The sequence below is a fragment of the Stegostoma tigrinum genome, chromosome 19 (genome assembly GCF_030684315.1).
Source record: "Stegostoma tigrinum isolate sSteTig4 chromosome 19, sSteTig4.hap1, whole genome shotgun sequence".
Taxonomy (NCBI): domain Eukaryota; kingdom Metazoa; phylum Chordata; class Chondrichthyes; order Orectolobiformes; family Stegostomatidae; genus Stegostoma; species Stegostoma tigrinum.
In genome coordinates, this window is record NC_081372.1 from 11,918,779 (window position 1) to 11,945,930 (window position 27,152).

The 27,152-nt window shown below is 44.2% G+C and overlaps 1 long non-coding RNA gene across 1 annotated transcript in view; it reads right to left on the reverse strand.

Moving 5' to 3' along the window:
- The window catches only part of LOC132210722 (uncharacterized), a 75,637-nt gene that overhangs the window by 35,339 nt on the left and 13,146 nt on the right, over positions 1 to 27,152 (reverse strand). The window contains exon 2 of the long non-coding RNA XR_009446902.1: positions 9,672 to 9,748. This is a non-coding gene — a long non-coding RNA (uncharacterized LOC132210722). The remainder of the gene's footprint in view (positions 1 to 9,671; positions 9,749 to 27,152) is intronic.

Genomic DNA, 27,152 nt, shown 5'->3' on the forward strand with positions numbered 1-27,152 from the left:
TCTTCAAATGAAGGTGTGTAATGGAGGGCTCCAATCTTTTATTAATGAATCAGCCACCTCCTACCCTGTTTTCCCTTGTTAATGATGGGTTATTTTCCGCTGAAGTCTGGGACAATCAGAAGTGGGTTGAAATGTTTAACCTTTGAAGGGGAAAAAAAGAAAGCCAGGCCGACAGTGGAATCACGTTCAGAGTCAGCCTGAGTCCAAAGAGAGTATTGTGCTGATTCTTTGCCACAGGGATTCCCCCGGCAATGCCCACCCAAAATAACATGCCACAGATTTTTATTTGACTTTGCAAAATGATGTCAAGCTGCATTCCAATTCCTACACAAAGTCACTAACTGACAAAATGTTCCCCGTGCTCTCACCTTTTAGACTTTGGAATTGAGGGTGGCACAGTGGCTTAGTGGTTGGCGCTGCAGCCTCACAGCACCTGGGACCTGGGATAGATCCCCCCGCTCAGGTGACTGTCTGCGTGGGGTTTGCACGTTCTTCCTGTGTTTGGAGATAGTGGGAACCGCCGATGCTGCAGAATCTGAGATAACAAGGTGTCGAGCCGGATGAACACAGCCGGCCAAGCAGCATGATGCTGCTGTGTTGTCCCCGTGTGTGTGTGGGTTTTCTCCAGGTGCTCTGGTTTCCTCCCACAGCCCAAAGATGTGCAAGTTAAGTGGATTGTCTGTACTAAATTGCCCTATAGTTTTCAGGGGTCTGTAGATTAGGTGGGTTATAGGGGAGTGGGTCTGGGTGGGATGCTCTGAGGGCCAGTGTGGACTTGTTGGCCTGAAGGGCCTGTTTCCACACTGTAGGGATTCTATGAAAGATCTGCTGGAAAATTCCATTTCAAACCATAGCTCTGCAGGCCACCCGCCCACCTATGAGCCAGAAAGCCAATATGGTTTAAATCCAACCCAGACAGATCCTAAGCACTGGACATCCAATCATGCGCTTTTAAAAATGCAGTTGCTGCTCTGAGTTTTAATTTATTTGCAGGATGTCGATCCCTATGATGTCTATCTCTGAATGCCCATGGGCAGTAGAGAGACACCCACATTGCTCTGGGTCTGAAGTCACAGGTAGGCCAGACCAGATAAAGATGGCAGTCTCCTTCCCTAAAGGTATTGAGTGAATCACACAGGTTTTTCCAAAGATTATCAATGGTTTAACAGTCATCATTAGGTTCTTAATTCTAGATTTTTATTGAATTCAAATTCCACCACCTGCCGTGGTGGGATTCAAACGTGGCCCTCCACAACATTGACTGGTCTCAAGATTAATAGTCTAGTGATAGGCCATTGCTTCCTCATTAAAGCAGCAACTAGTCTGTGCACATAAACTCCTCACAAATGACAACACAACAGTGATAGACAAGGAGATAGTATGAACTGCAGATGCTGGAGAATCTGATATGACAAGGTGTAGAGCTGGATGAACACAGCAGGCCAAGCAGCATCAGAGGAGCAGGAAGGCTGACTTTGCGGGCCTGGACCCTTCTTCATTAGTGGCGATTGAAGTTGGGGATGATGAGACAAGGGAATTCAGAAGCGTAGAAAAATATAGTCCCCATTTAAATCGTACATTCAGACCATATTTTTGTATTTACACAATAAATTCTGACATCCACAATTGAAATAAAAACACCTTTATATAAGTCTGTAACCTTTGGTCCAACTAGTCCCTCCATTACTTGCCAGTGGATATAATTACAGTGTGACAAATGTACATGGAAATGCACATTGTTAAAAAGTTGGTAGGATGTTCAAGTAAGATGTAGCCACAGCTGTCAGCTGGGTTTACTGAAGCCATGGCTCACAAGGTGAGGGTTCAAGTCTCACTCCAAAGAACTGAGCCCAGTTGAGTCTGGAAAAGGTCTCGGCCGGAAACATCAGCTTTCCTGCTTCTCTGATGCTGCTTGGCCTGCTGTATTCATCCAGCTCTACATCTTGTTATATCAGTGATAGACAATCTGCTCATCACCATGTAGGCTGTGAGATAAGCAGTGACTGGAACAATGGGGGAATGCTTTTGCTCTTTTTCGGAGGTCCATGGGATCCTTTGTGTCCACTTAAGGAAGAAGTCAAGGTTGCAGTTTAATGTCTCATCAGAAAGAAGAGATCTCCAACACTGCACCTTTCCCAGATTCAACTGGGCTCAGTTCTTTGGATTGAGACTTGAACCCACACCTTGTGAGCCATGGCTTCAGTAAACCCAGCTGACAGCTGTGGCTACATCTTACTTGAACGTCCTACCAACTTTTTAACATTGTGCATTTCCATGTACATTTGTCACGCTGTAATTATATCCACTGGCAAGTAATGGAGGGACTAGTTGGACCAAAGGTTACAGACTTATATAAAGGAGTTTTTATTTCAATTGCGGATGTCAGAATTTATTGTGTAAATATAAAAATATGGTCTGAATGTACGATTTAAATGGGGGCTAAATTTTTCTACGCTTCCGAATTCCCTTGTCTCATCATCCCTGACTTCAATCCCCACTTCACCTGAAGACAATGTTGGCCTTGACATCCTAAATACTATGCTGGATTGACCAATACTGATTCTTATATCAGAATAGAGACAGAGGTACAAATTGAAATCAAAGCTAATCCTGCTTTTTCTTTAAAATGGACTTTTTTTAAACAATGGAATCCTAATAGTCAATCCCATTGGGTTTAGGAGTGGGACAGTTAGTTGCGGGGGGGAGGGGGTGTAGATGTGTGTTCTTTATAACAAGATCAGAGCAACATGATGGCTCAGTGGTGAGCACTGCAGCCTCACAGCACCAGGAACCTGGGTTCAATTCCACCCTCAGGCAACTGTCTGTGTGGAGTTTGCACATTGTCTGCGTGGGTCCCCACTGGGTGCACAAATTTCCACCCACAGTCCAAAGGTGTGCAGGTTAGGGTGGATTGGCCATAGGGACCATTTCCCATAGATTAGGTGGGTAATAGAGGGATGGGTCTGGGTGGGATGCTCTGAGGGTCAGTGTGAACTTGTTGGGCCGAAGGCCCCGTCTCCACACTGTAGGGATTCTAACTGGAATTGCCAGCAGCAGCTCAGTTGTTATCCTGGCTGTTTTTGAATGAACAGGGAAGTGGTTCCATAGTGCTATGCCTGCGCTGAGGATTAAAAATCATGATTGATACTTAGAAATACTTTTTTGGATGCAATGTTAAGTTGAGGCCCTAGCTGCCCTTAGGGTAAACACAAAGAATTTCATGGAACTATTTTGGAGATTAGCCCACTACAATACTCACGCCTCAATCAATACCTCAAAGACAAATTATTGGACATTATTGCACTGCTAATTGTGGGAGCTTACTGTATACAAATTGGGCTGTCATGATTCCTACATTACCCACTTATTACACTTCTAAAGTATTTCATTGGCTGTAAAAATGGAAACTTAGAAAATAGGAACAAAAATAAGCCATTTGGCTCTCTACAATTGTCATGGCTAAACATCCAACTCGGTCCCTTGTTACCACTTAGTACCCCATCCCTTTGAACCCTTAAACCCCAAGAGCTATATCTATCCCCACCTTTACAACATTCAATGTTTTGCCGCAGCCACTTTCTGTGGTACAGAATTCCACAGGCTCACCACTCTCCAGGTGAAGAAACTTCTCCTCATCTCAGGCTTAAATTCTCAACTTCTCCCTCACCTGAGACATGGTGACCCTCAGGTTAAACCACCTCTGGTCATATCTCTCTCTAATGAGGGAGCAGCCTTGAATTCTTCTAGACCTTCCCTTTTGCCTTAAACTGTGACCTATACTATAAAACGCTTTGTGACCGTCCTCTGCTTGTGGAAGGCGCTATGTAAATGCAAGCCTCTCTTTCCTTCAAGATGTTCTGATTTTAAATGGGCCTGACGATAGATTTCTACTTTTGAAAGGAAAGTTGATGAAGAGATTATCAATTTCTTCCTCTAGTCACAGAGCAGGCATGTTGTTTAAAACCTATCCCTGCTTTATTTCTGCCTATGCTGCAGAGAAACAGGTGAATAAGCCACAAGCTCCTGATATTAACATTGCATCATGAGTCATTCTTAGAAACCTTTAACTCCCCCTGAGGCTCACTCTGAGGTCCTGTTGCTGATTGATGATTCAATATCACTGACAGAAAAGATGACAAATGTAGCCCCACTTCCTTCTACCAGGAAAATCAAGCATTTTACCCTCCGGCCAATCTCTCTCTTGTCTGCATCTCAATCTTCAATCAGAGATCCCAGCTGCACAAATGACCAAGCATCCCATCACAAATCAACGTCAAACTAAACCAAACTTCTTCAACCATGATGAATGTCCTGAATCTTATCCCCAGCTGAATCCCTGACCTGGAATAAACTTGGATCGTTTGCAGGCAACTAAGCTAAGACCAGTTCATTCCAAGCAGGTGTCTGACTCTCAGAGAGAAGCCATCCAGCAGTGATATCATTGACAGTGCCAGATACTGGATAGTGCCCATTCCTAGAAAGGTGCCAACAATAACCAGGAGTTGATAGCTTTTAAAATCTCACCTCTTGTTTTCAAAACGTCTGAGGCCTCCCAATACTTTCAACCTCCCCTCCATCCCAACTTTCCCACAAAATATTTGCGTTCCTCCAATTCTGGCTTCCTTAATTTCTTTTCTATCCCGCAATTGATGGTTGTGCCTGAGAAAAAGACGTTCAGATTTGAGAAGAATGAGAGGTGATCTCATTGGATCATAGAGCATCTCTGAGGGGCTTGACAGCGTAAATGCTGACAGCATGTTTATCCTCATGGGAGAGTCCAGGACCAGACGGCATAGTCTCAGGATAAAGGAGCACCAATTTAATACAGAAACGAGGAGGAATCTCTTCTCTCAGAGGATTGTGAGTCTTTGGAACTCCTTGCCACAAAGATCTGTGGGGGCAGAGCCCAGGTGTATATTCAAGGCTGAAATGGATAGATTGTTGATTAGTCAGGGGATCATGGGTTATGAAGAAAGGGCAGGAAAGTGGATATGAGGAGTGATGTATTAGCCATGATCCTATTGAATGGTGGAGCAGGCTCAAGGGGCTGAAAGATCTAATCTGATTCCTATTTCTTCTGGTCTTACAGTTTCTGGAATTCCTACCTTAACTTTTAATTCCCGTTTTCTTCTTTCTCCCCCTCCAGCCCTTTGGTTACATAGAACATAGAACATTACAGCACAGTACAGGCCCTTCGGTCCTCGATGTTGTGCCGACCTGTCATACCAATCTGAAGCCCATCTAACCTACACTATTCCATGTACGTCCATGTGCTTGTCCTATGACAATTTTAATTGTACTTAAAGTTAGCGAATCTACTACCGTTGCAGGCAAAGTGTTTCATTCCCTTACTACTCAGAGTAAGAAACTACCTCTGACATCTGTCCTATATCTTTCACCCCTCAGTTTAAAGCTATGCCTCCTCGTGCTCGCTGTCACCATCCTAGTAAAAAGGCTCTTCCTATCCACCCTATCAAACCCTTTGATTATCTTATATGTCTGAATTAAGTCACTTCTCAACCTTCTTCTCTCTAATGAAAACAGCCTCAAGTCCCTCAGCCGTTCATCATAAGAACTTCCCTCCATACCAGGCAACATCTTAGTAAATCTCCTCTGCACCCTTTCCAAAGCTTCCACATCCTTCTTATAATGCGGTGACCAGAACTGTATGCAATAGTCCAAGTGCGGCCGCACCAGAGTTTTGTACAGCTGCAGCATAACCTCTTGGTTCCGGAACTCGATCTCTCTATTAATAAAAGCTAAAACACTGTATGCCTTCTTAACAGCCCTGTCAACCTGGGTGGCAACTTTCAAGGATCTCTGTACATAGACACTGAGATCTCTCTGCTCATCTACACTGCTAAGAATCTTACCATTAGCCCAGTACTTTGCATTCCGGTTACTCCTACCAAAGTGCATCACCTCACACTTGTCTGCATTAAACTCCATTTGCCACCTCTCAACCCAGCTCTGCAGCTTATCTATGCCTCTCTGTAACCTACAACATCCTTTGTCACTGTCCACAACTCCACCAACCTTAGTGTCGTCTGCAAATTTACTAACCCATCCTTCTACGCCCTCATCCAGGTCATTTATAAAAATGACAAACAGCAGTGGACCCAACACCGACCCTTGCAGTACACCACCTGTAACTGGTCTCCAGGATGAACATTTCCCATCAACTATCACCCTCTGTCTTCTTTCAGCAAGCCAATTTCTGATCCAAACTGCTATATCTCCCACAATTCCATTCCTATGCATTTTGTACAATAGCCTACTGTGGGGAACCTTATCGAACGCCTTGCTGAAATCCATATACACCACATCAACCGGTTTACTCTCATCTACCTGTTTGGTCACCTTCTCAAAGAACTCAATAAGGTTTGTGAGACACGACCTATCCTTCACAAAACCGTGCTGACTATCCCTAATCAATTTATTCTTTCCTCGATGATTATAAATCCTATCTCTTATAACCTTTTCCAACACTTTACCAACAACTGAGGTAAGGCTCACTGGGTCTATAATTACCAGGGTTGCCTCTACTCCCCTTCTTGAACAGGGGAACCACATTTGCTATCCTCCAGTCTTCTGGCACTATTCCTGTCGACAATGACGAGTTAAAGATCAATGCCAAAGGCTCAGCAATCTCCTCCCTGGCTTCCCAGAGGATCCAAGGATAAATCCCATCCGGCCCAGGGGTCTTATCTATCTTCACACTCTGTAGGATTTCTAATACCTCTTCCTTGTGAACCTCAATCCCACCTAGTCTAGTAGCCTGTATCTCAGTATTCTCCTCGACAACATTGTCATTTTCTAGAGTGAATACTGTTGAAAAATATTCATTTAGTGCTTCCCCTGTCTCCTCTGACTCCACACACAACTTCCCACTACTATCCTTGATTGGCCCTAATCTTACTCTCGTCATTCTTTTATTCGTCAAATACCTATAGAAAGCCTTAGGGTTTACCCTGATCCTATCCGCCAACAACTTCTCATGTCTCCTCCTGGCTCTTCTGAGCTCTCTCTTTAGGTCTTTCCTGGCTACCTTGTAACCCTCAAGCGCCCTAACTGAGACTTCACTTCTCATCCTAACATAAGTCTTCTTCTTCCTTTTGACCAGAGATTCCACTTCTTTCATAAACCACGGCTCCGTGCTCTACAGCTTCCTCCCTGCCTGACAGGTACATACTTATCTAGGACACACAGGAGCTTTTCCTTGAATAAGCTCCACATTTCTAATGTGCCCATCCCCTGCAGTTTCCTTCCCCATCCTATGCTCCCTAATTAGAACATAGAACATAGAACAACACAGCGCAGAATAGGCCTTTCGGCCCTCGATGTTGCACCGACCTGTGAACTAATCTAAGCCCATTCCCCTGCATCATCCATATGCTTATCCAAGGGCTGTTTAAATGCCCCTCATGTGGCTGAGTTAACTACATTGGCAGGCAGGGCATTCCACCCCCTTACCACTCTCTGAGTAAAGAACCTGCCTCTGACATCTGTCTTAAATCCATCATCCCTCAATGTGTAGCTGTGCCCCCTTGTACAAGCTAAAGTCATCATCCTCGAAAAAAGACTCCCACTGTTCACCCTATCTAATCCACTGATCATCTTGTACGTCTCTATTAAATTCCCTAAATTCTTGCCTAATCTCATCATAATTGCCTTTCCCCCAGCTATAACTCTCTCTTGCCCAGTAGTATACACCTATCCCTTTCCATCACTAAAGTAAACAAAGCAGAATTGTGATCGCTATCACCAAAGTGCTCACCTACTTCCAAATCTAACGCCTGGCCGGGCTCATTACCCAGTACCAAATCTAATGTGGCTTTGCCCCTTGTTGGCCTGTCTACATACTGTGTCAGGAAGCTCTCCTGCACACTCTGCACAAAAACTGACCCATCTATAGTACTCGAACTATAGTGTTCCCAGTCAATATTTGGAAAGTTGAAGTCCCCCATGACAACTACCCTGTCTCTCTCACTCCTATCCAGAATCATCATTGCTATCCTTTCCTCTACATCTCTGGAACTATTCGGAGGCCTATAGAAAACTCCCAACAGGGTGACCTCTCCTTTCCTGTTTCTAACCATACTACCCATACTACCTCAGTTGACGACTCCACAAACATCCTTTCTGCAACTGTAATACTGTCCTTGACCAACAATGCCACACCTCCCCCCCTTTTACCATCTTCTCTGTTCTTACTGAAACATCTAAATCCCGGAACCTGCAACAACCATTCCTGTCCCTGCTCTATCCATGTCTCTGAAATGGCCACAACATCGAAGTCCCAGGTACTAATCCATGCTGCAAGTTCACCCACCTTATTCCAGACGCTGCTGGCATTGAAGTAGACACACTTCAAACCAACTTCTTGCTTGCCAGTGCCATCTTGCGTCCCTGAAACTTTATTTCAGGCCACCCTACTCTCAACCTTTTCTATACTCGAAATACAATTTTGGTTCTCATCCCCCTGCTGAATTAGTTTAAACCCACCCAAATAGCCTTAGCGAATTTCCCCTCCAGGATATTGGTACCCCTCTGGTTCAGGTGGAGACCATCCTGCTTGTAGAGGTCCCACGTACCCCAGAAAGAGCCCTAATTATCCAAGAATCCAAAACCCTCCCTCCTGCACCATTCCTGTAGCCATGTGTTCAACTCCTCTCTCTCCCTATTCCTCGCCTCACTAGCACGTGGCACGGGCAACAAACCAGAGACAACAACTCTGTTCGTCCTAGCTCTAAGCTCGCTGAATTTGTGCCTTAAATCCCCATCTCTCTTCCTACCTATGTTGTTGGTGCCTATGTGGACCACGACTTGGGGCTGCACCCCGTCCCCCTTAAGGATCCCAAAAACACGATCAGAGACATCACGAACCCTGGCACCTGGGAGGCAACACACCAACCGTGAGTCTCTCTCGTCCCCACAGAACCTCCTATCTGTCCCCCTGACTATGGAGTCCCCAATGACTACTGCTCTGTTCCTCTTCCCCCTTCCCTTCTGAGCAGCAGGGACAGACTCTGTGCTAGAGACCTGTGCCCCACTGCTTTCCCCTGGTAAGTCCCCCCACCAACAGTATCCAAAACGGTATACTTACTGTTGAGGGGAATGGCCACAGGGGATCCCTGCACTGCCTGCCGGTTCCCTTTCCATCCCCTGACCGTAACCCATCTGCCTTTTTCCTGTACTTGAGGAGTGACTACCTCCCTGTAACTCCTCTCAATAACCCCCTCTGCCTCCCGAATGATCCGAAGTTCATCCAGCTCCAGCTCCAGTTCCCTAACACGGTTTTCAAGGAGCTGGAGTTGGGTGCACTTCCCGCAGATGTAGTCAGCAGGGACACTAGTGGTGACCCTTATCTCCCACATTCTGCAGGAGGAACATTCAACTGCCCTGACCTCCATTCCCATTGTTCTAGATTCCCAAAGAGACTGTTGAAAAATAAAGAATAAAAAATAAACTTGTTACCTTACCAATAAGGCACACAGAACCTTTTTTTTTGGTGAGAGGAGGAGGATAGGTGGGAGACAATACCCGAGTAGTGTTTCGGGTAACACAACCACACAAATATATTACCTCACTTACTCACCAGCCCCGTGTCCGCTCCTGCTCAGCGTACGCTCCGCCTATTCACGAGGTAAGTTTTTAAAACAGTGACTCACCTTCCCTGCAGCTACCTGGTCGACTTGTCCAAATGGGTGTTTGCATTGACTCGTGTCAGTTTAATGTTGGCGAGAGGCTGAGGATTAAAAAAATACACGAAATTCTGAAAAATTCAGCAGGTTCAGTTGCATCACTAGAGCTAGCAACCAAGATAATGTTTCAGGTCAACTGTCTTTCATCAGATTTCTCCTAGATGCCTAGGGAAGTTGTATGTGTAAAAAAAATAGCTGGCAGTTGTTGTTAATAACTACTGAAAGATTGGAAAACATGCCAAGAACTAAACTCACTGAGAAAGGAATACAGAGTACTGGGCTAATGCTAAGATTCTTAGTCGTGTGGACGAGCAGAGAGATCTCGGTCTCCATGTGCATAGATCCCTGAAAGTTGCCACCCAGGTTGATAGGGTTGTTAAGAAGGCGTACAGTGTGTTAGGTTTTATTGGCAGAGGGATTGAGTTTCGGAGCCTTGAGGTCATGTTGCAGCTGTACAAAACTCTGGTGTGGCCGCACTTGGAGTATTGAGTACAGTTCTGGTTGCCGCACTATAGGAAGGATGTGGAAGCATTGGAAAGGGTGCGGAGGAGATTTACCAGGATATTGCCTGGTATGGAGGGAAGGTCTTATGAGGAAAGGCTGAGGGACTTGAGGCTGTTTTCGTTAGAGAGAAGAAGGTTAAGAGGCGACTTAATAGAGACATACAAGATGATCAGAGGATTAGGTAGGGTGGGCAGTGAGAGCCTTTTTCCTCAGATGGTGATGGCTAGCACAAGGGGACATAGCTTTAAACTGAGGGGTGATAAATATAGGACTGATATCAGAGGTAGGTTCTTTACTCAGAATAGTAAGGGTGTGGAATGCTCTGACTGCAACAGTAGTAGACTCGCCAAGTTTAAGGGCATTTAAATTAAGGGCATTGGATAAACATATGGATGATAATGGAGTAGTGTAGGTTAGATGGGCTTCAGTTTGGCACAACATCGAGGGCCGAAGGGCCTGTACTGCGCTGAGGTGTTCTATGTTCTATATTCTAAAGAGTAAAATTGGATTTGAAACATTAGCTGTTTCTCTCTCCCCACGGATGCTGCCAGACATGCTGAGTTTCTCCAGCAATTTCTGAATGAATTACACTAAACCCTCTTGTTCGTTTACACACATGTCTTCTTTATTAATCTGGGTGCAGCTATGTTTTAGTCAATAGCATCATAGAGTTGTACAGTATGGAACAGACCCTTCAGTCCAACCATTCCATGCTGACCTAAACTAAACTACATGTCCGTGCTTGGTCTGTATCCCTCTGAACATTTCTTATTCATGTACTTATCCAAATGTCTTTTAAACATTGTAGCTGTACCCACATCGACCACTTCCTTCACACAAGAATGACTCTCTCTGTAAACAAATTGCCTCTCATGTCCCTTTTAAATCTTTCTCCGCTTGCTTTAAAAATGTCCCCCCTCATCTTGAAATTCCCCACCCAGACACGCTCTCACTGGGAGGTTGTGAGTTCAAGACTCCCTCCAGGAATTTAAATATAAAAGCTGACCTGCCACACCATAGCAGCATGAGGGGAATGTTGTAACTCTGGAGGTCTTTCAACTGAGGCACTAAGTCAAGACCCCATCTACTATCTCAGCTTGACGCAAAAGGTCTGAAGGCATTGTTTTAAAGAAGACTGCTGGAATTATTGCTGTCCAAGTCAATATTTATCTTCAATCAGACTACTAAATTGGATTATCTGCCCCACTAATACATTGCAGTTTGCGGAAATGTACTGCTGAATTTCCCACATTACACTGGGGACTGCGCTTCTAAGGTAACTATAGTTCCCAAGAGGTTTGGGAGGGCCCGCGGTTGCAAAAGGTGCTAATCAAATGCAGCTGTTGTCCTCTTTACGGAACGTTTAACAATGTAGTCACAGCCTGGTCAAACTATAGGGCTGCTCTCCCATTAGAGTGAGAGTTAATTGGTGTCCACCCTGCCTCTGCTAAGGGGAGAGATTAAGAAGCAGAGATGTTCATAATAACCTCAGATGGTACGGGAATTGAACCCACACTCAGTCAGCATCACACTCCAGCTTGCAAGCCAATGGAGCTAACCAACTTCCTACACTGTGTATGAGATAGTAGGGCCTGCAGATGCTGGAGTATCTGAGATAACAAGGTGTAGAGCTGGATGAACACAGCAGGCCAAGCAGCATCAGAGGAGCAGGAAGGCTATGATGCTGCTTGGTCTGCTGTGTTCATCCAGCTCTACACCTTGTCATCTCCTACACTGTGCACCTTTGCCACCCATTAAGTTTATTAAACAGACTCTCTGAAAATTTCCAAAAAAAATTGTCCATTGTGTGGCCCATTGCTAGTCGAAAAGTATGTTTTTTTAAAAGAATGACAGGGCAAACCAACAGAGATGGGAAACAAATTTCAGAAGCTCATTCTGCAGAGTTATCAAGTGGCCAGAGTCTGCAGTTACACTGTGACAGTTGACATAACAATATTGAATGGGATATGTTGACATAGCAAATACAATAGTATTTCAAGCAATTTTTGCTTGTAGTAAGCAAGGGATTATATTGAGTTCTGGGAGTTGGGGCTAGGGGGTTGTGGTCTTTCACTGTTCAAAAGAAATTACTCACATGAGCTGAGATTGGATATTGAATTTCGACAATCTATTGGACTGAATGATAAGGGAAATGGAGGTTTCGTTCAAGATAAAGAAGGAAGCCTATGTCAGGTATAGACAACAGAGATTGTGTGAACACCCAGAAGAGTATCAAGGCATTAGGACTATAATTGAGAGGAAAATCAGGAGGGCACGAAGGGGACATGAGAAAACTTCGGCAAATAGGGTTAAAGAGATTCCAAAGGGATCCTATAAATAAGGACAAAAGGGTAACAAGGGAGAAAACTGGACGCCTTAAAGATCAGCAGATGGAACCTACATATGGAACTACAGGATTTATGTGAGATACTAAACCCATAGTTTTTACTATGGAGAAGAATATGGAAGATATAGAATGTGGGGAAATAAATATAGCGATACCTTGAAAAATGTTTATGTTACAGAGAAGGATGTGCTGAATGTCTTAAAATGCATGAAAGTGGATAAGTCCCCAGGATCCAAACAGGTGACACCCTAGAACTCAGTGGGAAGTGAGGGAAGGGATTACTGGGTCCCTTGCTGAGATATTTGTATCATGGATAGCCACAGGTGTGGTGACAGAGGATTGGAGGTTAGCTAATGTGGTGTTGAGGAAAAACCAAGGAACTATAGACTGGTGAGCATGACATCAGTGGAGGGCAAGTTGTTGGAGGGAATCCTGAGAGACAGGATTTACATGTATTTGGAAAGGCAAAGACTGATTAGGGACAATCAACATGGCTTTGTGTATGAGAAATCATGTCTCACTAACTTGAATGAGTTTTTTGAAGAAGTAACAAGGAGGATTGATGAGTGGTGGATATGATCTATCTAGACTTCAGTGAGGCAATCAACAAGGTTCCTCATGGTAGACTATTTAGTAAGGTTAGATCATATGGAATACAGGGAAAACTGGCTATTTGGATATAGAATTGGCTCAAAGGTAGATGACAGTGGGTGGTGGTGGAGGGATGCTTTTCAGGCTGGAGGTCTGTGACCAGTGGTGTACTATAAGGATCGGTGCTGGGTCCACTGCTTTTAGCCATTTATATAAATGATTCGGACCTTAACACAGCAGATTTGGTTAGTAAGTTTGCAGTTGACACAAAAATTGGAGATGTAGTGGACAGTGAGGAAGGTTACCTCAGAGTACAACAGGATCTTGATCAGAGGGGCTGGTGGATGGAAGATGGAGTTTAATTTAGATAAATGTGAGGTGCTGCATTTTGGAAAGGCAAATCAAAGCAGGCTTTATATAGTTAATAGTAAGGCCCTGGGGAGTGTTGCTGAACAAAGAGACCTTGGAGTGCAGGTTCACAGTTCCTTGAAAGTGGAGTCGCAGGTAGACAGGATAGTGAAGAAGAGATTTGGAATGCTTGCCTTTATTGGTCAGTGCATTGAGTGTAGGAATTGGGAGGTCACTTTGCAGCTGTACAGGGCATTAATTAGGCCACTATTGGATTACTGCATTTAATTCTGGTTTTCCTGCTACAGAAAGGATGTAGTGAAGCTAGAAAGGGTTCAGAAAAGATTTACAAGGACATTGCCAAGTTTGGAGGGTTTGAGCTAAAGGGAGAAGATGAATAGGCTGAGGTTATTTCCCCATGAGTGTTGGAGGCTGAGGGGTGACCTTATAGAGGTTTATCACATCATGAGGGGCATGGCTAGGGTAAATAGGCAAGGTCCTTTCCCCTGGGAGGGGGTGCGCAAAACTAGAGGGCATAGAGTTTAAGGTGAGTGGGGAAAGATATAAAAGGGATCTAACAGGCAACATTTCCATGCAGAGGGTGGTGAGTGTATGGAATGAATTGTCAGATGATGTGGTAGAGGCTGGTACAATTATAACATTTAAAAGGCATCTGCATGGGTAAGGGTTTAGACAGATTTGGGCCAAATGCTGGCAAATGGGAATAGATTTATCTTGGATAGGTGGTCAGTGTGGGCGAGTTGGACTGAAGGGTCTGTTTCCGAGCTGTACAACTTTATGACTCCAAATGTAATCAAAACCAATAGTTCAAACAGATCCATTGCTCACCTTTCCAGCAGAAATCACAATTCTTTGTCTCTCCATTCACTCCCATGGTGTCTCCTTATCTCTGTAACATCATCCATGGTTGACCTTCTGCCCCTGCTCCTAACCTACAAGTTGCCCCTTGTACTTGCAGGTAATGGTGGCCTCCAAATGTACATGGTCGATACCACGTTTGGGCAACAGCTTTGACACCATGACCACCACTTTGCTGACTATCTACTTATCCAATTTCAAGTCATGGGTGAGCTATAACTTTCATTATCTTAAATATTGTCAAGACCAAAGCCACTCCATTTGATTGCATAACGCCCCAGCTGTCCACTCAGACTGAACCTACTGCTTCATAGCATTGTTGCCTAATGTGACCATGAACTAAGGTATAAAACTGATTCATGAAGCCAGAACTGGCCATTTCCAGCTACACACCAACATTCACCTCAACCCTTGCCTCATTCTAAACTCATTGGTGCTTGTGACTCACTGCTGGTCTCTTTAGGTCTCATTTTACTTTGTGTCAATTCAACCCCTCCAGAATTTTCGATAATTGGGATCATGTTTCCAATTTGTTAGGAGAAACTGATAGGCTTGATAGAAATATTTTGAGTATCACTGAGAAAAAATACTTTTTGCCAATGTCTTTCATGTAGGCTGTACGACTGGCAAATTGTATCAAACTTCGTATATCTTTGGCTTTTTGCAACAAGCAAAGGTTCTCAGTGTACCCAATCAGCTCATTCTCGCCAAACTCACAACATGGTGTCTAATATTAGCTGTGATTATTTAGCAATTGTGTACATATAGGGCAGTACAGTGGCTCAGTGGTTAGCACTGCAGCCTCACAGCGCCAGGGACTTGGGTTCGATTCCTGCCTCGGGTGACTGTCTGTGTGGGGTTTGCACATTCTCCCCGTGTCTGCGTGGATTTCCTCCGGGTGCTTCGGTTTCGTTCCACAGCCCAAAGATGTGCAGGCTAGGTGGATTGGCCATGCTAAATTGTCCATAGTGTTCAGGGGTGTGTGGATTATAGGGAGGATGCGTCTGGTGGGATGCTGCAAGTGGCGGCGTGGACTTGTTGGGCCAAAGGGCCTGCTTCCACACTGTAGGGAATCTAATCTAATCTAATCTAATACACAGGCCCCGGCCTTTGCAGACAGAAGCAACAGTGTGCATACTGCACCTGTTTCAGCTAGACATAATGGGTGACAGCCAGTTGCCGGTTCATTTTTTGAGGCAATGCCCAGATCAATCAGAACCAAGCTGCTTACTGTGAAATCTAAACAAAGCCTGGGCAGTTAACAGTCAATTGTCATTGACTGCTGCCTTTGCCTCCACCGATCAGAGTTAACTTGCCAACCAATCAGTGCTCTCCTCTCATACGGTAGAAACGCTGGCTTTCCTTTTTTCTTGCGAATTGTCGTGATGAGTGCAAGAGGAAAAGCTTTGATAAAAATGTTCCCCTTTACAGCAATGTTCAAGTTCTGTATTACCAAATGAATAATTGAAATATTTGTACAGTCTGAGAGATTCAGGACGGGAGGAACGTAGCCCAACCTAAAGCCAGACCCTTTAAGAGTGAATTAATAAAAAAATTCTATCTCGTAGAAGTTTGGAATTCACCTCTGTTGATGCTTATTGATGACAAGACAATTAATTTTAAATTGAGTTTGATGAAATTCTGTTAGTGAGAAATAAATAAAAAGTATAGAGAAAGGACAGGGATATAATATGGTCGCAGAGCACCCAAGATCTCACTGAATGGTGTAGGAGGGGCCAAATGGCCCCGGCTATTGGCTTCCTTTCTTCTTAATTCTCTCTTCAGTATTCTATCTCATAATAACATGGTTTTGTTCATCTTCCTCACTTTTACATCACCCTTCGGATCCTTATCCTCCAAATCATTGATTTCAAAAGCGTCACCCTCATTTACAGATTCTCTCAGCCCTCACAACGTTTATGACACCCAACTGCATAAGACGGTTCATATGCTTTGCCCTCGGACTTTGGGTTTCCATATGCAACCCAGTCCTTTCATTTCACATTTCAGTCATTGAACTGCAGCACTTTTGAATCCCCTCCCAAATCTTTCTACCTTGCCCCATTTCAATTTAAACCTGCTAGCTATAACCTACGCCTTCAACCTCGCCTTGACTCCTTTTGTAAACCCCTGCATGGTGTATGGACCTCCTCAACAAGATCTTCCTTTCATATTGAGCTGCTCATTTAGTAAATTGCTCCAAGGCACTTTCCAGAGGTGCTTTCAAACAAGATTTGACACTGAGCTACACGAGGAGATAAAAGGCCCGAAGACCAAAAAGAAGAGGCTGTAGGGAGCATTTGAAAGTAGCGTAAGTGAAAGAGAGAGAGAGAGGCAAAGATTTAGGGAGATAATTCCAGGTCTTTGAGTCAAGGTGATTAAAATTGGTTGTGTGCAGGAGGTTAGCTTGGGGAAATGCAGAGGTGTCTAGAGTTAGACAAGGCTACAGAGGTAGGACATGGCGGGGAAGGACATACTGTGATGATGCTATCACTTTGAAAAGCTTATTTTGTCTTGAGTTTTTTTTGAAGAGATGTTATAAATGCAGAGGTCCTGAACTGGCTACTGGAGATGGCCTAAGTAAACAATTTAGGGGCCTTTAGGTTTTTTTTAAAGTTGGAACTGTCAAAGCAGCTTGAGTGGGAGTGGCCAGCTCTCACAGATCAGGCTTTGTAGCATTTCTTTTAGCTTTAGCAGTCAGAAGCTATTTGGAGTCCCAGAAGAGATGGAGGCTTCCGTAAATGATTCCTAGCTGCTACTTTCTCTGGATTTTTTCTTGATGTCGTTTCCTCCTGGATTAGAGAACTGCACATAAGAATATGTGAGGCTGGATGAACACAGCAGGCCAAGCAGCATCTCAGGAGCACAAAAGCTGACGTTTCGGGCCTAGACCCTTTGGCCTGCTGTGTTCATCCAGCCTCACATTTTATTATCTTGGAATCTCCAGCATCTGCAGTTCCCATTATCTCTCATAAGAATATGTGTCTGGATTTGCCTTTTTGCCAAAGGATGTGTTGATGGGATGTTACTATATTAGAACAGTTAATTAGTAATATGTAGCGTATGTATTATTCAGTTAAGCTTTCCAATAGTTATTCTAAATCCCTGTTCCTTTTGTTTGAATTTTAACTGTAGCTTTTAAACAAATTGTGTTTTCTAAGCCTTTGGAGTAGATTTTGGAGTAGGGTAACAAAACGTCTGCGGAACAACAAACCAGCTCGGTGAGCCAACCAACCTCAAAAAAATTGTGTTTTGCTTAATGTTTATTAGTTTGACCAGTCGCATCTGGAACACACACTTCACATCTACCTTGAAAAGCAAGGCAAAGCTAGGGTCTGAGCTACCTTCTTAAAATATTTTAAGGAGATCTGGTCTGCTCCATAACAATGTAGGGATGTGCAGACAAGGGATGATAATGAGGTGTTGTGACAAGGACAATGAATGAGTGGGACTTGGTGCAAATAAGGGCAGGGATATCATGTTTTGGATGAGTTTCAGTTCAAGGAACATATAAAACATCTAGGGCTCATTTTGATGTGTTAAAGATTTGATATAGGTAAAGTTGCTAATGCATCAGCGTTCACAGCACCTCATGGTGTGGTCCATGACATACCATCCTGTCAACTTTGAGACAGTTCCCCTTTGACATGGAAATGCACAACCCTAATTGGGCTGTTGAGTGAACACAACCCGAGACATAGGGTGCCCAGAATTGGAACAGTGCGGAAACTGTTTATAAACATGTTGCGTATCCGTTAGGACTAAAATAGCTGATATTTAATTGCACTGGCATTGTCTAACAGCACAACAGACAACAAGTTACAAATGTTAAGTCTTTACAGATTGTTGTGGACTGAGCCAAGCTTCCTGTTGTTTTGATGAACACTTCTCAAATGCTCAGTCATTAGCAACACATCTACAATCAACGTTACAGTGACAAGTTATTTATCCTGACCATAAGTGAGGAAACATCCACCTCTTTTTCAAACATCCTCCAATTTAAGTAACTACACAGATGCCATGCGGTAATGATTGGGAGACTGGATCTTGCGTTGAGAGCACACATGAACTCTGACAGCAGTTTAATTGTTAAATGTTTTGGGTTTCCCTTTGGGGCAAAATGCGTTTCACATCCTAGAGCTTGGATTGATTTTTATCAATACTTATAACGTGAAAGGAAAGTGTTGTAACCAATCAGCAGATCAGGATAACTTTGGATAGCAATCTCGCCTCTCTTGTCTCAGATTGTAGATTCCGGTCCTGCTCCACATCCTGGCTAACACTGCATGATTCAGACAGATGGCTGCACTCTCACAGGAGCTATCTGTCGGATGAGACATGGTATGGAGGCCCTGATTGCTCCCTCAGGTGGATGGAAAAGATTCCATGGTCCTATCCTGAAGAAAAGCAGGAAAGATGTCTTAGCCAATACTTATCCTTAATAATCAGTGATACATCCTGAAAGAGAGTTGGACCAAAGGGTCTGTTTCCGTGCTGTACATCTCTATGAACTCGTGAAGTTTTACAAAGCAGAGAAAGGCCCTTTGGTCCACTGTGTTTGTGCTGGTCATCAAACATCCATTTATTCTAAACCCACCTTCTAGCACTTGACCCTTAGCCTTTTATGCAATGGTATGCTCATCTAAAACTTCACAAATATCTCAACAGCCCCTAACTCTACCATAGGCAGTGAGTTCCAGATACCCACCACTCTCGTAGTGAAAACATTTTCCCCAAATCTCTTCTAAAGCTTCTGCTCCTCAGGATGAGAAGGAGTATGCACCTGAGACTACAATTGGATTAGCCATGATCTTCTTGAATGGAGGGAGCAGGCTTGAGGGGCTGAGTGGCCTATTCCAATGCCTAATTCATACAATTCTAAATCCCTGTAGACAAGCAATCACCTCCTAATTTGAAGAGTTTAAGGTGACTATTCTGCAAGTCAGTCTATGGAGGGGACACGCCTCAGAAATGTGCAGCATTGCCAGTGCCTCTCCTCATATGTAAAAGAGGTTTTGGAGGTTGGCAGGGGCTCTGGTTTGTTCTGAAGTTGTTTAGGAAGAACATCACTTGCTGTAGTTGTTCAAAGCCTCCCAGTCGTCTGATGATGTTTGCTACAAGGAGCCTGTTAATGACTTCGTGGGTTTTCAGTCTCTTGATCCAGAGAATGTTACTGGGAGTTCCTTCTCAGGAAGGCTGTTCTACATAGGATGCGAGATGGAATGTAGGAGGTAGATGGATTAAACAGCTAGTCACAGAATAGGCAAGTCAGTGCGGTTGGAATATAGTACTCACTAGCACAAGCGAAGGCAATCTGCTGTCCTCACCTAGTCTGGCCTACACATAGCTCCAGACCCATAGCAATGTGGTTGACTGTTAGGGCTAGGCAATAAATGCTGATACAGCCAGTGATGCCCTCATCTTTTGCTCATGACTTCGTACCTTCCTCCTTTCACAACCAAACCTCCCTGGGGCATTTCAGGAGCTACCCAAATATTTTCAGTGCCACCACGTATCTGGCTCTGAAGTCAGTGAAAGGTGGGAAATCAGCTGGGACTGCAAGATCTGCCTACAGCAAACGTTGTCTGTAGGGGCTGGAAGGGGTGGTGGGGTGGAGCAGATAGTAGAATTCAAATTCTGTCTGCACTTTGTCTCATTTCCCACTGATCTGGAACGGCTGGGTGAGGATGACCCAGCCCCATGTTCAAAAAGTGACCATTTGGTTGAATTACCAGAGATTTGTAGGCAGTTGACTGCATTGCCAATTCTGGTTCGTCACATCCCTGGTTGTTTTGGATAATGGATGGTAATCATGGAAACTTTACTGAGCCACTAAACCAAAAACCCAGGTTAACATTGTGGAGACTTGATTTCCAATTGAATTGAATTGAATTGAATTGAATTCAATTAATAAGTCTGGAATAAAATGCTGCTTCAGTGACTTAATCATGATCACAAAACTACAGAATTGTCAAAAACACACTCATCTGCTTCACTATTGTCCTTCAGAGAAGGAAATTGCCTTCCTTATCTGGGTTGGACTACATGTGACTCCAGACCCATAGCAATGTGGTTGACTTTGAAATGATCCTAGTGAAGCTCTCAGTTGCATTAAACCTCTCAGGTACATTTACTCAGTGAGAATGTTACTGTACTAGCAACCCAGGGAACATAACTAAATTATGAGTTTAAAATCCAACTGTGTAACCCAACAAAACAGCCCTTTCCTCCCCACCTTCTGTACATAATAACAGAGCACTCAAATATATTGGGAGAAAGATCCCGACTACTTTATTTTAATGCCTCTATGAATTTTTGTTTACATTAATCATTAAGCTCCTGGAAAACCAGGAAGGGTCTGTTTCTGGGCTGTATGACTCTGTGGCAGTCCTGGGAAACCCTACAGAAGGGGAAGTCCCTTGAACAGAGTTGCTGAATCTTCCCATCCAGGCAGGTTTTTTGCAGGGAGCTGTGCTCAGCATTTCCTAAGAGTCAAGAAACAAGAGACAGTTTGCTTTATCCCATGTATTTTCCTCAGTCTGTCCCTGGGGGAGGACGATTTCATGTCACAGTAGCATTTCAATCTGTATTTTGTAATGTTCATTTGTAATGTTAGAATGTTTACGTTACCTGCCCCATGAATGTAGGGTTTGTCCTATTCTGCAGGAATCTGGGTCAGCAGATCTCCACACCATTGCTTTTATCCTGCACAATCTTGTCTTATTTTCCAATCACTGCACGCTTCTTTCTTATTAGTTGGAAAAACCAGAATATTTAACACCACAGCAGCGATATAGCTTGTGGAACTTGTTCCCAGAGGGAGTAGTTGAAGGAAAAAGCTTTGAAGGGGAATCATGAGGGAGAAACTCAACCGAACCCCTTTCGACAACTAGCTCTCAAATCAAATATAGGTTCATTTTCCTCAAATAAACCTGATGTCAGGAATTCAGCTGGAGCTGGAATACACTAAGAACAATGTCAAGCATAGCTACAGTCATACAGACATAGAAATATAAGCCCTTCAAGCCCATCCTGCCATTCAGTAAGATTGTGGCTAATCTCTTTGTACTCATACATTCCCAGCCAGCCCTCAATAACTTTTGACGTCCCCCTGAACAAGAATCCATCTAAAACTGCTTTTATTCCTTTATTCATTAATGGGATGAGGGCGTCACTGGCCAGGCAGCATTTATTGTCCACCCCTATTTGCCCAGAGGGCAGCTCAGAGTCAACCACATCGCTGTGGGTCTGGAATTACATGTAGGCCAGACCAGGTAAGGATGACAGTTGCCTTCCCTAAAGGACATTAGTGAACTAGATAGGATTTTCCAACAATTGATAATGGATTCACAGCCATTATTAGACTCTTAATTCCATATATTTTATTGACTTCAAATCCCACCGTTTGCCATGGTGGGATTTGAAGCCAGCTCCCCAGAATGTTACTGAGTCTCTGGATTAACAGTCCAGCAATAATACCACTAGGCTATCACCTCCCCTTAAAAATATCCAATGAGCCCCATCCCCTTCACTGCCTTCACACACAACCCTCTGAGAGAAATACAGTCTCTCTGAGTGAAGAGATAACACAATGTGGAGCTGGAGGAGCACAGCAGGCCAGTCAACATCAAAGGAGTAGGAAAGCTGATATTTCCAGTCTGGACCCTCCTTCAGAAAATGAGGTCAAAGAATAGAAAAACCCTGCCTGATTGAAAGAATGAAAGGAAAGTAGGAGAGAGAGAGGGGGAGCCTGCTTGTTTTGGGCCTTAATGAGACCTCTTCATCATAAAGAAATTAGGTTTGAGGTTGTCTCAGCCTGTTTGGATGAGGGACAGAAGATCATTCAAGTTGAGGCAGCAACAAGGAATGTTTGTGTAGTAGGTGATAATATAAAGAGGGGAGTGACATTATTCATAGAATCACTACTGTGTAGAAAGAGGCCATTCAGCCCATTGAGTCTGCACCAATCCTCCCAACAGCATCCCATTCAATTCCTGAAATGTGCATTTCCCATGGCTAAACAACCTAACCTACACACCCCTAGATACTATGGGACAATTTAGCATGGCCAACCCTCCTAATCTGCACATCTGTAGACTGTGGGAGAAAACAAGAGCACCCAAAGGAAACCCACGAAGACATGGGGAGAATGTGCAAACTGCACACAGACAGTCGCTGGAGGCCGGAATCAAACCCAGATCCCTGATTCTGTGTGGCAACTGTGCTAACCATTGTGCTGTCCCACTCTGTTCTCTGCAGCAAGGAGTGCAGATGGCTGTTTCGTCTGCCCGGTGCCAGGCATCCACTCAGGGCTGAAGAGAAAGAAACAGTGAGAGGAAGAGGATCTGGTGGTTGCGTAGGTAGAGCTAGGAGAAAGGTTCTGCAGGCACAGTATGATGGACCAAGCACTAAATTAAAAAGCAGAACCTCAAAGGTTATAATCTCTGGATAACTAACTGAGCAGCATGGGAGATGGTATTGGGAAGATCAAATTAGACAGATAAATACATGTTTCAAAGATCCACAGAAATAGGAGTGGGGAAAGTATTGGCTGCGCTGTTGGGATAGACTACATCTGGATTGTGCTGCGATTATTGTTTTTGGCAGGAGGCAATGACCTAGTGCTATTATCACTGGACTGTTAATCCAGGACCCAGTTAATGGAAGATGGTGAAATTTGAATTCAATGAAAATAAATCTGGAATGAAGAGTCTGATGATGACCATAAATCCATTGCTGATGAGAGAGATAATGGGAACCGCAGATGCTGGAGAATCCAAGATAACAAAGTGTGGAGCTGGATGAACACAGCAGGCCAAGCAGCACCTCAGGAGCACAAAAGCTGACGTTCCGGGCCTAGACCCTTCATCCTCTCTGATGAAGGGTCTAGGCCTGAAATGTCAGCTTTTGTGCTCCTCTGATGCTGCTTGGCCTGCTGTGTTCATCCAACTCCACACATTGTTATCTCAGATTCTCCAGCATCTGCAGTTCCTACTATCTCTGTGGATGCTGTAAATCAGGAACAAAAACAGAAGTTTCTGGAAAAGCTCAGCAGGCCTGGCAGCATCTGTGAAGAGAAAATCAGCGTTAATGTTTTGGGTCTGATGGCCCATTCTTCAGAACTCCTTCTCTATTAACTCTGATTTTCTCTTCACAGATGCTGCCAGACCTGCTGAGCTTTTTCAGCAACTTTGTTTTTGAACTTGATAATACACATTGAACTAAATAAGTATGACCTGATAGCCATTTCAGAAATATGAATTCAGAGTGACAAGGAATAATTGTAGGTTATTTTAATCTGCATGACAAGGTTTGTAAAATCATGAGGGGTGTGGATAGGGTAAATAGCTAACGTCTTTTCCCCAGGCTAGGAGAGTCCAGAATTAGAGGGGCCAGGTTTAAAGTGAGAGGGGAAAGATTTAAAAAGGGACCTAAGGAGCACCTTTCTCATGCAGAGGGTGGTGTGTGTACGGAATGATCTGACAGAGGAAGTGGTGGAGGCTGGTACAATGACAACATTTAAAAGGCACCTGGATGGGTATATGAATTGGAAGGGTTTCGAGGAATATGGGGCAAATGCTGGCAGATGGGACAGGATCAGTTTAGGATATCTGGTTGGTGTGGATAAGTTAGACTGAAGGGTCTGTTTCTGTACTGTATAACTCTATGATTCTATATACTGGAAAAATCAAATTGGCAATAGGAACCTGGATGAGGAGTTCGTGGAATTCTTTTGAAATAGTTTCTTAGGCTGCACAATTTCGAACTGACCAGAGAGCAGGTTATGTTTGACTTGGTATTGTGTAATGTGACAGAATTAATTAATGATTTCAGTGTTAAGACACCCTTTTTGATCAACTTCATGGTTAGTTTCTCATTGGACAGCGGACAGTTGGCAATTAAAGTGGATTATTGCTTGTTAAATGTCATAGCAATGATCCAAATTGCCTCATTAATATTCAGCTTACAGATGAGCTAGATGCCGAGAAATCTCGGCATGGAAACTAGAGCTGATATCTAGCAATTCAGCTCCCCAGTTAGTCTGAAGGACCTCCATGTCACATACCAGGAACCAACCTCTCAGGGTACCCTCTATGGACACTGTCTGCACGTGTCTGACATCCATGGGCATGAGCATCTGACATATGCCAACCTCTTAGAACCCTCATGGCATATCTCCAATCCACTACAGGGCACTTCTGCACTTCAATGCTGCCACTTAGGCTGTGCTGGCAACTCTCAAAGCAATGTTTCAGCGAGGCTGCAGGGTGCCTAGGGTCACACAGCCAACTACTGAATTCGATCAGGCTCTTCACTCACTGTCATGGTACACACTCATCCTGAGTCATTATTATTTCATTGACGGCAGTTCAGAGAATGTGCACTAGGATGATCCTTGGTATAGAGGGATTGGCTTATGAGCAAAGGTTAAACATATTAAGATTCTCCTCAAGTACTTTGGAAGAATTACAGGTGATCTCATTAAAACTATAGGATTCTGATGGGGATTGCTGTGCCATTTAGCACAGACACAAAGCTAGGAAGCTTGCCATTGATTGATAGCTGTCCTCAGTCAAATCAAATCAAGACTTTGCTCAGGGGGGTCCCAAAACAGTAAGTCAACGCCAACCTCTGATACCAGTCCAGGGGCTTGGTCACAATCGGTCACCCACTCAGGGCAGCCAATGGCTCGACATACGAGGGGTTGAATGTTGAATAGCCCACCACCCAATTGACTCTCTGCCCTCTAGTGGGCTGTTCTCATCCTAGACTGAGAGAGGGGCAGGTATTATAGGAGGTGTCTGAGCGGGCAGCGCAGCGGTTAATTTTGGTGCAGGTTGAGAGGTGACAAAGTAAGCACGTAGGCAGTACAGGGGGCACAGAGGGCAAGAGTGTTGGGTGAGTGAGAGCAGGCAAGCGAAGGGATTGTGTGCAATAGTGAGAGTGGGGGGTAATGAGCCTTGGTGGGAGGTGGACAAAGTAGCAGACATAGAGTGAGTGTGAGGTATTGGAGAGAGGATGGTGACACTTAATACACTTGGAATGGAGAAGGATATTGACTTACTTCTTACAGATTTGTGTATTTCTCTGGACAGCTGAAACAGCTTTAAGCGGCTCCATCAGCCTCGGACAAGTTTGGTATGGTCTGTTGTCATGGCCTCCACTGCCTGTGCTGGGGAAGAGGAAGCCTTATGTTTGAGCCATCCTGTCCAGCAGGACATCCAGGTCACAGGTGGAGTGGCATTTCCCACTGTCTGCCATCTCCGCAGCAAACGCCTTGAACTATGCAGGACAGCTGCAGACTGACGATGTTTGTCTGAGTGCACAGTGGGCTTTTCAACAGACAGAAGGGCTGCCTGTATTTTGGTGACTAACCACTGAGTGGCGAATTGTTCTGGGAACAGCGTGTGGGAAGATGGGAGTGGAATTGTACACAAGGAACTTCGCGACTGGGGTAGGTTCTTAATGAGGCACATTTGATATTATACAGTGAGAAATCTTGATGGGCCTTGTGGCAAAAATATCTCCAAACGAATTGACACACTTAGCCTAAAAAAGCATAAAATCGTCCCTGGGAATCCTAGACAACAAGGTGTAGAGCTGGAGGAACACAGCAGGCCAGGCAGCATCAGTGGAGCAGGAAAGCTGATGTTTCGGGTCTGGAGAGAGAGATAATGGGAACTGCAGATGCTGGAGAATCCAGGATAACAAAGTGTGGAGCTGGATGAACACAGCAGGCCAAGCAGCATCTCAGGAGCACAAAAGCTGACGTTTCGGTCCTAGATGGTCTGGACCCTTCTTCGTTGTTATTTCAGATGCTCCAGCCTCAACATTAGCTACTATCTCCTAGGAATCCTCTTGTGAGTACCTTAGCTCCTGACCCCCTAGGTCATGTCCACCATTCAGAAGGCACAAATGAGCAATGTGATGAAATACTACCCACTTCCTCATTATAACACTTGCTCAGAAATTTAGTGCTTGAGTTGTGAAGAAGATTGACATCAGACTTGAACTGTTAACCCTTCTTTCTTGCCCCAGAACTGCTGCGTTTCTCCAGTATTCTCTGTTTTTATTGCCAAGTTCCAGAAAACTGCAGCACTTTACTTTTCATTCAAGAAAGGTGTTCCGCAGCAAGGGCCAAAGATCTGGAGCTCACGCCTAAGATGGAAACTGGAACTTATTTCTGAAGGAAATTGGATGGGAACCTGAAGGAAAGTTGTTGCTGGGCCACGGGGGTAGATCATGGAAATGGCAGTGACTATTTCTCTGCAGAGTGCCAGTATGGGCTCAAGGAGCTGAATGGCCTTGATCTTGCATGAAAATGGAAAGAAGAGGAGGAAACTAGGGGAAAGTAATAGGTTGAGCCACATCAGAGCATCATGGAATTATTCAGACAGGAGGTAGCCTATCCTACTCTGTGTCCTTGAGAGAGCTACTCAATGAATTTCCGCAGTATTGCCCTTTCCCCATTGCTCAACTGCCTAACTCCCCCCTTCAGGAAATGATCCAGTTCTCCAATGGAAGTTCAACTGATTCAGATTCTGTTGGTCAGCATTCAACAGCATAACATTTTCTGAAAAAATAGAGTTATTTTTGCCTCTTGGGTCCATTTATAGAGGCAGAGAGCCATGCAGCATGGAAACAGACGCTTTGGTCCACCCAGTCCATGCTGAACATAATCCCAAGTTAAACTAGTCCCACCTACCTGCTCCTGGCCCATATTCCTCCAAACCTTTCCTATTCATGTACTTGTCCAAAAGTGTTTTAAATGTTGTGAC